We start from the raw sequence: 13,910 nt of genomic DNA on the forward strand, positions 1-13,910 counted from the left end.
TTTTAAAGTTCATTAGGCTTGAATCGATGCACGATTTGTGTTTCTAGCGTTGTTTGATGTGATTTAAAGGCTCGACTAAGTCCGTATGATGTTTAGGACTTGTTGGTATGTTTGGTTAAGGTCCCGATGGCGACCGGATTCCGGATGGCTAACGGATCGAAAAAGAAACTTTGTGCATGGCTGAAGCAGGACTCTGCTGGTGTAACCATACCTGCAGAACTTTGATCGTAGGTGCGAGATCGTGTTGAGAAAATGCGAAGGTTTGGACTGGGGGCTATGGAGCGCAGATGCGGAGGGTGTTCCGTAGGTGAGGACTCTCATGTGTGCTTGCATATGCAAGCTGCAAGCACGTAATTTTTGACCCGCACATTAGAATTATATTTAGTTGTCTTAGTATTTTTAGAATATTTATCTGAGTTTATTTCTATAGGATTTCACTCTATTATTAATTTTAATTCTAGTTTTTAAAGCATAAAAATTGAAAACTACAAAAATAGTTTCATCTTCAAAATATTTCTCATTTTATACATATATTTATTTAATGTCATTAGTTTCTTTTTGTAGTGAATTTTGCTATGGTTTTAATCTATCTTTTCTATTGTTACCTTAATATAATCTTTGGAAAAATACGAAAAAATAAAATAAAAAAGGGATTGGCTTCACTTTTAATTTTAGTTCGGTTAAAGTCAATTAATATTTTATTATTTTCAAAAAGAGAATGGATTTTGGGTTGATTCTTGTCTTAAAAGTTCCAATTTTTGCCCAACTCCATCTAACATAGGCCCAAATTCGGCCAGCACTGTTCCATTAGCCTACTTTCCACTTAAATGCAAGATTAAATCTTGGCCACTCATTATGTTTAATCCAATGTCCAATACTTACTCCCCACCACCATATAAAAACCAAATTAACATCTAAAACCCTAGGGGGGACTTTGGGGGAGCAGCAAGGCAGAGAACGGACTACCCTAGGACAACAGCCTCCCCCTCCTGAACTTTTCGATCTTCTTTCTTTGAATCTCTAAGGGACCAGCAGAGAATTCACCTGAACATAGGGAAAAGAGTGACGAGAGGGAGAGAAATAGAGGGAACGATATAGTGAGAACGAGAGTGAGAAGGGAACGACCAGAATTTCAATAAAAGAAATGGAAAAACGCTACAGAGAGGCTACGTGAGTTTGATCACGCACTAAAAAAGACGAACGGAAGTACTGTCCTTCAAATTTTGGTTTTAAAAATGGAGGTCACCCGAGGTTGTGTTTGATTCGAGGTTTCCGGTCCGGGTTCGTGAGCTTGAAGCAACCGTTGATGTGCACTTGATTTGGATCTCTATTGTTTAATATTTAATATAAAAGGAAGATTCGTCAAAGGTTTATTCCTTCCCTTTCCTCTGTTTTTTGATTTATCTCCCGTGAGTTGTTTGTGTTTGTTTGCAATCCATGCTTTAATTGTCATTTTGTGAATGACTTGCAAATTTACGTGTGTATTGAATCTTGTGAATACATGTTGACATGTTAGTAGAATGGAGACAGTAGGTGCCCGTAGAGGACATTTCCGATTAAATGAACTTGGGCCATGGGAGTTCGAACAGAATGTTAGACTTTGGATATTTTTTCTTCTTGTCATTTTATTTTATTTAATTGGATCGCTAGGAGTATGTTAGGCCGATAACACCTGGGTAGGCAAATTTTAGGACTTTATATTTTATTTGAGGTTAGAGGTTGTCTCGTAGTTTATTATTTTATCCGGGGTATGCCCCGTAATGAATGTAATTGGAGGCCGTGACAGACATCGTGGAGTGAGCATAGTATAGACTTTTAGTATTTTCCTCTTATTTTATTTTTTTTTATTAGGTGGGGACGACCTCGAACCTCTTTTGTATTGATTTTTGCTTTTGTGTGTTTCTGCCTCAATCTGAGTATTCTTTAAAGCCAACTAAATCGTGTATGCAACCGTGACTTTCACGGGACTTGGGGAATACCTAACACCTTCTCCCCGAGTCAAATGAACCCCATTACCTATAATTTCTGGTGCAGTCAGTTTTAGAGTCAAATGTGTTTTGAAGAAAAATTATTATTTTAAAAATGGTGACCTGGCACACCGAAACCAAATATCAGGTGGCGACTCTGAAAATCCTTCGAAACGCAATCTTTTTGTCACTTTCATGATTGAAAACCCTTTGTGCTTTAAAACCACTTTATCCTTTAAAGAGGGTTAAGTGAAGTGAAAAAGGGGTGTGACACAAGCCACTCTCTTAGCTAGGACCTCCCATGTAGTAGCTTTCTTGTCAAAAATTCGAGAATTCCTTTCAATCCATAGTGTATGACTATACTGTGCATAAACTAGCTTAAAAACTCTTGCCAGCTGAGATCTGCCCTTTGTTTTTATAACTATCCATTGATGATTTGTTGCCCATGATTCTATAGGAGAATATTGAATGTGCAGCCAGTTCATGAGTTTGTGCTATAGGTATTTGCCATATTCACATTCATCAAATAAGTGGTCTCGCGTCTCTGGCTCTTGATAGCAAAAACAACAAGTGTCTTCTATCTGCATTCCCCATTTCTTTAGTCTATAAGCTGTTAATACTCTTCCCTGCACCTGAAGCCACATGGTGAAGATGACTTTTGGTGTTGCCTGGTTTTGACACATCAATCCTTCCCATGGAACTTTTGGTAATATACCTAGTTGCTGTAGGTACACTTGCTTTGTAACTGTGCCTTGTGACAAGTTGTTAATACAGTACAATCTGTCCCTTGCCTCAAACACCTTTCGAACCATCCAACATGCTTGCTTTGGTACTCCCATATCCATAAACTCTTGCTCTTTGATGTAGTAACTATGAATCCATCTGATCCATAACTTATCCTTCTTGTTAGCCAACTCCCAGCAGGTCTTAGTGATAGCAACTTTGTTCCACATAGCCAAGTTGATCAAGTTCAATCCTCCAACAGCTTTTGGAGAGCATATCCTATCCCATGCCACGAAAGACTTTTTAGTTATTGTATTCACCCCAGACCATATATAACTTCTATAGTGTGCTTCAATTACTTTGATGACTTTAGCTGGTATAATAAAGATTTGAGCCCAATAGGCTTGAGTGCCAAAGATAACTGTTTGGACTAACTGAATTCTGCCTGCATAGGACAGTTTCTTTGATGTCGATGAAGAAATCTTGCTCACAATTTTGGCAATAAGGGGTTGCCACTGCAGCACCGAAAGCTTCTTCGTATCAAGAGGTATGCACAAGTATTTGAAAGGAAGCACTCCTTGACTCTACCCTAGAGCTTGCTGGATCTCATGTTTTATTTCATTGTTAACTCCTCCATAATATATTGATCTTTTGGCTAGATTTGCTTTAAGGCCTGAGGCTTCTGTAAAAGTGTTAAACGTTTGATGCAATAGGACAACAGAAGTAGTATCCCCTCTTGTGAACAAAAGAAGATCATCAGCAAAGCTCAAGTGAGTAAGGTCCAATCTAGAACACATAGGATGATAATGGAAGGTTTTCTCTCGCTTGAGTGTCTTCAGATTCCTACTCAGATACTCCATTGCTATGCCAAAGAGGAATGGGGACATAGGATCTCCTTGTCTAAGCCCTCTAGCTGCATCAAATGGCTTAGTTGTCTCTCCTTTGATAAGAATGCTATAGTTCACTGTTGACACACACTGTATGATCTAGTTGGTAAATTGCAGTGGAAATCCTAGACATTCTAATATTTGGTGCAAGCACCTCCAGTCAACTGTATCATAGGCTTTCTGTATGTCCACTTTAATGAGGCATCTTGGAGAAATATTCTTCCTTGAGTTAGCCTTAACTAACTCATGGGCCAATAGGATATTGTCTGCTACTTTCCTGCCAGGAATGAAGCCAGCTCGGGTGTCTGACACAACTGATGCAATAACTCTTTGGAGTTTGTTTGCAAGAATTTTGGCAATTAATTTGTACAGAACAATGCATCAAGCTATAGGTCTATACTCCTTGATACTTGTAGGATGGGGAACCTTAGGAATCAAGGTGATGGCTTTGCAATTGATTGCTCTTAAAAGCTTGCTCATTTGAAAGAAATCCATCACAACATGTCACAATTCTGGTCTGATCAATGCCCAAGTTCTTTTGAAAAATAATGCATTGTAGCCATCAACACTGGTGCTTTATCATCTCCAATTGCACACAATGCTTCAAATATTTCTTGTTCAGTGACCTCAGCACAGAGGCTCACTTGCTGAGAATTATAGAGGCAATTATTTCATCCTAGATCTGTTTCTGGTCAATGAGTCTATCTCCAAAGGCATTAGTAAGTTCAACACTAACTTTTTTATGACTCCACTCCTTCATAACATCTGAGAAGTTTTTTGTGTTAGAGTCACCAAGCTTTATCCACTTAGCTCTGGATTTCTGCTGAAGGATGCTTTCCTCTATTACTGACCACCTTTCCTGCTCTTCAAGTAATGTTTTCTCCTCTAATGCAACTGCATCATTATAGCCTCTACTCAGTATCTCTTGGGAATCCTGAAGCTTGTTTATGATATGCTCTATTTTAGATGTAACTCCTTTGAACTCATTGTTATTAAGTTGCTTCAATTCAGACCTGAGAACCTTCAGCTTACACCAGATATCTTTCATGGTATCTGAATGCAGTTGTGTCTGCCAGACTCCATCAACCACTGATAAGAAGTATTCGTGATCAGTCCAAATATTAAAGAACTTAAATGGAATCTTACCACTGGATTCAGCTCTCCTAAGAGTGATCATCATGGGAGCATGATCTGAGATAAAAGGAAAATTTTAATCCACCTCCATATGTCCAAATGTGAAATCCATTCATCATTTCCAATAGCTCTATCAATCCTGCTAAAAACTCCATCTCCACTTTGTTGCTTATTAGACCAGGTATGGTAATCCCCCTTCCAAGGTAATTCACATAAGTTCAAACATTGCATGCAGTTTGTAAAGTCTTGAATTTGATTACTAGTTATTGGATTCCCATATAATCTATCGTGTATATTTAGGACTAAATTAAAATCTCCCTAAATAAGCCAAGGCTTGCTGATCTGTGTAGCAAGTTTTTGCAGTTGCACACAGAGAGGCTTTCTCAGCTCAATTGTATTAAACCTATAAATGACTGTCATGGCACAGTTCAGTTGATTCAACCTTCCTCTAACATCACAATGCATAACTTGAGCAGACTGGTCTATTACTGAAACATCATAGTAGGAAGGATTCCATAGTATCCAGACCCTTCCATTAGCAGCATGATCATATTTAAACCTTTCTTGCCAACTTGGCATTACCCTATTAGCAATGCCATCATCCTTATCTTTTTTAACTCTAGTTTCTACTAAATCAACTAATTTGATATTATTCTCTTTGATATAGGTACCCAACTCTTTTGCTTATAACATTTGTTGGTACCTCTAATGTTCCAAACCAACCAAGACATCAGGTAGATTTGGATGTACCACATGTAGATGGTACTGACAAATTAGCCATCACTGCTACATTTGTCTGTTGGCTTGATCTTTGCTTACCAGGTGACATAACTATTTGTGCATATTTCAGGGGTATGCCATTTATTTCTGTTACTTTCTTCCCTTTATCATGATTTTTTTGCTGGCCTTCTTCAAGAATTGGTTCTGCTTCTCTACTCACATCATCACATGTATTAAGCCCTTGTTGATTCAACATCATTGTCTTCCCCTGAATAACATTGTGTGTAGGAGCTAACACAACTCCTGTAGTCTTCCATACTTGCTTCACAGGCTATGGCCTACTTCTTTAGGCTGTTGAACTTGATTTACCTCCTCTTTGCAAGCCTTTGTGCAGTCATGACTAATTTTTAAGCACTTCCCACAGAATTCTGGCTTCCAATCATATTCCACTGCCTGATCAAACAACTTACCTGAGTCATCCATAATAGGGATCTTGCTAGGGAGAGGTTATGATATTCACCTCAATGAGAATTTTGGCATAAGAGATTCTAGTTTGTTTGGCAGTGCACTCATCTGCAAACAGTGGAATCCCTATTGTGCTTGCTATTCTACTCAATGATCTACCTCCCCAGCAATTCATGGGTAGTTTGGGAAATCTAACCCAAAGAGGAATCTCAGTTAAAGACTATGCATCAAAATCAAATTGCGGACTCCATTGTTTCATTATCATGGGCCTGTTATTGATTGTTTAAGGGCCCTCACTCAGAATTTTCTTCATGTCAGCCATGGATTGAAACCTAACAATCTAGTAACCATCATCATGAGAATATAGTTCCGGCATAGTGACCGTATTCCATATCTGGTTTATATATCGTAGCATGTAATTATACCTTAGCTTTTCCCCAATTACATAGATGATTAGGGTACATTTTTACTTTAAAGAGTCAGCTTCTAAATCTGATTTGTCAAGTTTGGCCACAAGGTTACCTTCTACTACTTCAGGAGTAATGTATTGCAAAGTCATACCATTAGCAGCTGATCGATTACCATTAAGGATCCCAGCCCAAGTTGGTTCCTTAGAGTTTTTTGGCAATGGATCAGTGCTGTGAGCAGATGGTGAATCTCAACTCCCTTCTTTTTCCCCAATACAATATCTACTGATTTTGGATCTTGATTTTCAGCTTCCAGCTCCTTACCCAATGGGGAAGTAACATCCCTAGATGGCGGAGGTGTTATGCTGTCTCTCAAGTTTACTTGCATGGGAATAGGGCTCTGATTTGCTCGTTTCTGCTGATGACTTACAGATGCTGAGGCTTTGACATAAGGGATCTGAGTAAGTATTCTACCTCCTAGCTGTGTTTTGGAAGCTCCAGATATTGACTCCATGACTGCAGATGAGGAGTTTCCAATGTTTTTCAGCTTGTGGATCTTGTCATCTACCTTGATCTGTTGCTTTTTAGGATGACCACATGACTTCTTTCCTGCCATTGCCAAGGTCGGCGCACGTTAGCTTAAACTGCGCTGAGAGAGCAAGGAAGATGAATCCTTTGTGCAAAAAATAGTTGGTTTTTAATCAGATTCGTGGAATTTCACTGTTGTTATGTGTGTTGGGATATTGTCTGGGCGGAGTGATACGGAAGGCTATTAAATGGAGCGATAAGGGAGGCTATTAAACGAAGCGATATAGGAGACTATTATAGGAGTGATAAGGGTGGCTATAAGAGTGATAATGGTGGCTATTGATATTGTCAGGGCGGAGGAATAAGGGTGGCTATTATATAGAATGATACGTGTAACGACCCGACCGATCATTTTACTTTCTAGATCCCTGTTCCTCTAAATAATACTCCTTGTATGCGCTTTTACTATTTTATGACTTGTGGGGTTGGTTAGTTCGGGATTTGGAAGGGTTCCGGTTGAAATCGGAACACTTAGTTCCTTAATATTGGCTTTATAAGGGGTAAGTTTGACTTGGGTCAACATTTCTAGTAAACGACCTCAGAACCGGGATTTGATGGTCCCAATAGATTCGTATGATAATTTTAGACTTGGGCGTATGTTCGGATCGGGTTTCGGATGATCTGAGAGAGTTTCGACGCAAAAGTTGAAAGTTGGCGCAATGAAGGTTTTAAAGTTCTTTAAATTTGGTTTGGAGTAGGTTTTGGTGTTATCGAGGTCCGCTTGGGATTCTGAGCCTGAGAATAGTTTCGTATGGTGATTTAAGACTTGCACGCAAAAATTAGTGTCATTTCGAGTAGTTTAGGTATGAATTAGCGTGTTCAGAGTAAATTGGAAGAATTTGAAGTTCTTAAGTTGATTCTATTGGTTTTGGGTTGCGATTCTTAGTTTAAATATTATTTTCCGCATTCTGAGGGTGCGAGCGAGTCCATTTTATGTTTACAAACTTGTTGGTATGTTTGAACGAGGCCTCAGGGGCCTCGGGTGCTACTCGGACGTTGCACGGATCGAGTTTGAACTCAAAATGGGGCTACTGGTGCACCGGTTCTGGTGTGCCTGCACCTGCGAGCTTTTGGCCGCAGGTGTGAGCCCACAGATGCGAGCTCTTGGCTGTAGAAGCGGCTTTGGGCATTTGGCCAGTGGTACATATGCGTGATGGTAGGCTATAATTTCATGTTTTAGTTGATTATTACATTCCAATTTACTGCACTTTAATTGAATTTGAGCTTTAAATGCTAGTGTTTTATACTGATTGTGTGTTTTATGCTTTGTAGGAGTGTTTTCGAGCTATGTAGATCTTATGGAATGAATTTGAGTGATTTGGAGCTTTGAAGTCCGAGTAAAAGCCCAAGGGATTAAGCCGGGAGCACGTTCGGGGGTCGAGAACAACATCTGGATATCAAAAAGTTAAGAAAAATCCGTACTCTGAGAAACCCCCACTGCTGCGGCACGTGGGGTGCCGCGGTAGGCTATTTCCATGAAATCTGTCATAAATAAACTCTCTGAACTTCCCCACTAATGCCCCGCATGGCGCATCTCCCCATGCGGCACGCCTGTGCAATCTTTATAGAGTTATTTTCCTATTTCGCATTGGAGAAGGTGTTTTCGTATGGGCCCGACCCTACTTTGTATAAATACATATAAAAATGTGATTTTATGGACTTTTGACACATCTTAGACCTAAGTAAGCCAAGGAGGAGGTGGAGAAGCAAAAACTCAAGGATTTCATCATTCGATCCTCAATCAAGACAAGGGTTTGGATTGTTTTATGCTTTCCTTTAACTTAAACATTGTTACTCCTTATCCATGGAGTAGTTCTCTTTAGGGTTCGATGGATTTGGTGTCTTGATACTTGTTTGTGGATAATTAACTCTAGTTCTTATGTATTGAATCGTTGTGGATGTTTTAACTGTTGCATCTATATTCACTTGTTTTGTAATCGAGACAGGCATAACTTGTGACATTGTTGCATTTTATTTTGTTGGTTGAAATCATTAATTCTTCTTAGTAATCGGAAGAGGATAGTTGAATTGTTGATTAAACTTAATTAGGAGGATAATCGAGAGAGGTTCTCCTAAATACCAATCCACTACGAATTCTTGTATATCTTCACGTGAGGTTGAGACTTAATCGAGAGAGAAGTTTCTACTAATCAATTAAACTAATAACCAAGTGAATTCGAGAAACTCACTTGAACATTAGAAGTAAATTATCTAGAGTTAAATCCCAAACATTTGTCTTGCACCTATCCTATCAACCCTATATTCTCCCAATTGATAACTTCCTTTGCTCAAAACTTGCATTGATTGTCATTAGTCGATAGTTTAGACTCTTAGTTAATTTTAGTTTAAATCACATAAATCTCCATTGTTGATCATTCCGGATAGTAATATAGATACAATTCGAAAATATAGCTCCCGGTGCTGGGAGACCACTTGGCGATTATGCTAGACCGGTCTACAACCAAGGCTTATCAAGTGTGAGACTACCTCCAGTTACAACCAACAATTTTGAATTGAAGCAAGGGTTGCTCCAAACCCTCCAAAATAGTTGTGTCTTCATAGGAAAGATGAACAAAGATCCAAACAATCATCTGATGGACTTCGAGGAGATAATGAACACCTTTCAATACAATAGTGTGTCACAAGATGTAGTTTATCTTAGGGCATTCCCCTTCACACTTAAAGATGAAGCAAAGCACTGGCATCAAAGTTTGCCCCAGGGATTGATTAGAACATGGGCGGAGATGACTAGAAAGTTTCTTGCTAAATATTTCTCCTCAGCTAAAATGGGCAAGTTTAGAAGAGAAATCCATAACTTCGGCCAGAATGAGACTGAAACGGTGTTTGAAGCTTGGGAGAGGTTTAAGGAGATAGTGCAACAGTGTCAACATAGCGGAATTGAACTCTGGATGCAACTCCAAGACTTTTGGGATGGATTGACACCGACCTCACGGAGAACATTGAGTAATGCAGCTGGATGCCCATTGATGAAAAGGACTCTAGAGAAGATAGTCACTATTCTTGATGAGTTGTCTGAAGATGCAAATCAGTGGCCCTCTTAAATATTTGAAAGAAGATCAACTGGTGTTCACCAGGTTGATGCTAACACATCTGTGCAGGTATAGCTTTATGCTATGGCAAAAGAAATAAGGAAGCCGACCTTAGATTCGATACATAATGAGCCTCATGCAGCATGTGATATATGTGGAAGAGGACACTCTACTCATGAGAGTCACGCCTCAACTGAGGAAGTTAATGTTGTGGGTAATTATAACTTCAATGCAATAGGTTAGAAGCGCCCTAATATTTCATGGAGTTCACCTGGGGGTACAACAAATGCATGGCAACAAAATAACTCCAAATTTAAAGGAGCTCCTGGTTTTGTGAATTAGCCGAGGCCGCAGTTTCAGCCTCAACAGCCAATTAAGTCTGGGTTAAAAGATCTAATAAAGTCCTTTATTGTTATATCCTATATTTTCGTACATGAAAGTACGCCATGAGTAAATTGATATAAGCTCAGAAATGAGATTATTTTTGAGGTTATAAGTATTATGTTATTTCAAACAAGTGATAAGTAAATTCGTGAAGGTTAGAGGGATTGTCAAGAGAATCGACTCAGGTATGTTGAGGCTATCCCTTATTTCTTTTTGGCATGATCAATACAATACAAACGAAACGAGCAAATGCACAATTTCCATAAATGACTCTATTCATAAAAATATTAGGGGTGTCTATATTCTTGATTCCAAATGTGAATTATTATTATATCTTCTGTTTATGGGTCTCAGAAAAATACGTACTTGATAAAATTTATCCGACAGACATATTATTTTTATGACATTCCGAGAAAATCTTGTTAATGTTTTTCTTAAGGCATATTATTTTTATGACATTCCAAGAAAATATTATTAGCGTATTTCTTATACATTTCATGCATTTATACATATACATTGACCCATGACCAGATGGCGTTATATATATATATATATATATATATATATATATATATATATATATATATATATATATATATATATATATATATGGGAAAAGGTTATGGCATTATATACACACCACCACCTGATCAGCTGGTATACATTGATGATTTGTCCACAGTGGCCGAAATGATATGATGGGATGCCCTTAGAGGCTTGATGATGTTATGAACGCATATACCAATGCATGGTATGACATTTATACGCATATGGTTCACAGAGCTATGCAGACGTACATGTCAAGTCTTTAACTCCATGTTTCTCTCATGTCTATTATTTACTGATTTTCATTCCTTACATATTCAGTACATTATTTGTATTGACGTCCCTTTTGCTTGGGGACGCTGCGTTTCATGCCCGCAGGTCTCGATAGACAGGTCGAGAGTCCTCCAAGTATGCGATCATCTCAGTGGAAGATGTTGGTGCACTCCATTTGTTCCGGAGTTGCTTGTGTGGTCAGTATGACTAGGACATGTACTGATTAGTATGGCGGGACCCTGTCCCGACCTTTATGACATTTATGTACTCTTAGAGGCTTGTAGACATATGTCGTGTACGTAAAAGATTGTACGGCATTGTCGGCCTATGTTTTGAGTTTATAAATGATGATGTTGGCCTATTAGGCCCGTATGTCACATCTATAAATGATGTAATAAGAAAGATACATTACGTTGGTACTCGGTTGAGTAAGATACCTGTCACGACCCCAAATTCCCTCCGTAGAATGTCGTGATGGCACCTAGTCTCTAAGACTAGGTAAGCCTATCAATGCGGAATAATAATAAATATCTGAAATAATTAAACTACAATTCAAATAATTTCAACTCCCAAAACCCGGTAGAAATAAGTCACAAGCTTCTAAGAATTTATTCTCGATGTCTCTATATAACAGAGTCTAAAGAAAATAAGAAAGTAACATAACAAGAATAGAAGGGGACTCCGGAGTCTGCGGGCGTTGGCAGATATACATCGAAGTCTCCTCGTACAGCTAGTTTACTTATGCGTGATCTGATAAGATGTACCTTGATATGCACAAAAAGATGTGCAGAAGCGAAGTATGAGTACACCACAGCGATACCCAGTAAGTGCCAAGCCTAACCTTGGTAGAGTAGTGACGAGGTCAGGTCAGGCCCTACTGGAGAATAAATAATGGCATGGTAAAATGTTTAAACAATATTATAAGATAAAATGACAATGGAAATGAATCAAGTAGTATGTCACATTTAATTACATCAAATAATGGCAAATAAATACCTCGTGGAAACAAAACATAATTCTTTTCAACTTTAAGAAAATCACACAATAATCAAAGGCAACTGCGGCCATAAATCAATATCAACAAGGGCACTCCCGAGGTACTGCCTCGTAGTCCCAAATCATAAACAAATTCACAAAATCTCATTTCTTTATCTCACCGCGGGAGTCTTCACAATTTATTTGAAAGAAAATATTTATCCCGAAATAGCATCCCGTGTTTTAGCCATCCTTATCACACCGCATGACTTCTAGTAGTTCTCCCTACTAGCCACGCGTATCAAGCCACCCTTATCTCACCGCATGTGTTTCAATACCCAGACCTTATACCACTGCATGCGTATCAATATCACAATATATCACAATTTGCACCTCAAGTGCTCAAATAATTTAACTTGCCAAAATAATTCAACAACAATATTTTTCCACAATAAAGAGCTCACGGCTCATGCCAAAATAAATCATCAATAATATTTTTCCACAATAAAGAGCTCACGACTCATGTCAAAATAATTCAACAATAATATTTTTCCACAATAAAGAGCTCACGGCTCTTGCCAAAATAAATCATCAATAATATTTTTTCACAATAAAGAGCTCACGGCTCATGTCAAAATAATTCAACAATAATATTTTTCCACAATAAAGAGCTCACGGCTCATGCCAAAATAAATCATCAATAATATTTTTTCACAATAAAGAGCTCACGGCTCATGTCAAAAAAATTCAACAATAATATTTTTTCCACAATAAAGAGCTCACGGCTCATGTCAAAATAATTCAACAATAATATTTTTTCACAATAAAGAGCTCACTGCTCCATCACAATGAGTACAAAAATCTTACAAAAATATTCAAAAGTAAATAATTCAGGAAAATAATATTTCAAATTCTTTAATACGTTGCTTCAATATCAAGTTTAAAAATGTAAAATACTTCATATTAATAATATTTAATTTAAAGAAAATAAACCTTCAAATAATGCACAAAATAAAAGAAACCAAGTTCCAACTAAACAGATAAAATAATTAGCAGAAAAAGGTTAAGCAAATTTAAAAATATAAACATTAAATCAATAATGAAGAATATAACAAAATAAAATAATTTAATTAATGCGCAACAATGATCTACACAATTTAAAACATAATCTTTCACATTTAGCCCGTGTACACACTCGTCACCTCGTGTACATGACTTTCCACACATTACAATTATCAATCCTAGGGGAATTTCCTCCACATAAGGTTAGACAAGTCACTTACCTCGACTTGCTCAAATTTAACCAAGTATTATGTTTTTTCCTCGATTTTCCAACTCCGATCGACTCATATCTAATCATAATTAATTCGATACAGTCAACAAACATTATAGTAATCAATTTCATAAGAAAATATTACGTTTTTCAATAAAATTCAAAATTAGCTCAAAATTTGCCCGTGGGGCCCACATCTCTGAATCCGGCGAAACTTACAAAATCCAACAACCCATTCAATTACGAGTCCACCTATACCAATTTTACCAAAATCCGATAACAACTCGACCTCCAAATCTTAAATTTTCGTTTTTGGAAGATTTTGCAAAAATCTTGATTTTTCTTCCATAAAAATTCACGGATTCATGATGTAAATGAGTATGGAATCATGAAATATAATCAATATAGGATAAGGAACACTTACCCCAATGTTTTTCCGTGAAAATCGCCCAAGAACCATGCTCCAAAAATCCAAAACGAAATGAATGAAATGACCATTTTTGGTCCTTAAGTTTCTG

The 13,910-nt window shown here is 37.8% G+C and overlaps 1 long non-coding RNA gene across 1 annotated transcript; it reads left to right on the top strand.

Moving 5' to 3' along the window:
• The first annotated feature begins 900 nt into the window (after nucleotides 1-900).
• LOC138899431 (uncharacterized) lies at nucleotides 901-6,567 on the top strand. Its single transcript, XR_011411047.1, has 3 exons — nucleotides 901-1,368; nucleotides 3,149-3,237; nucleotides 5,379-6,567. It is a non-coding gene; the product is annotated as an uncharacterized lncRNA (long non-coding RNA).
• Nucleotides 6,568-13,910: the final 7,343 nt, after the last annotated feature.

The sequence above is a fragment of the Nicotiana tomentosiformis genome, chromosome 9 (genome assembly GCF_000390325.3).
Source record: "Nicotiana tomentosiformis chromosome 9, ASM39032v3, whole genome shotgun sequence".
Taxonomy (NCBI): Eukaryota; Viridiplantae; Streptophyta; class Magnoliopsida; order Solanales; family Solanaceae; genus Nicotiana; species Nicotiana tomentosiformis.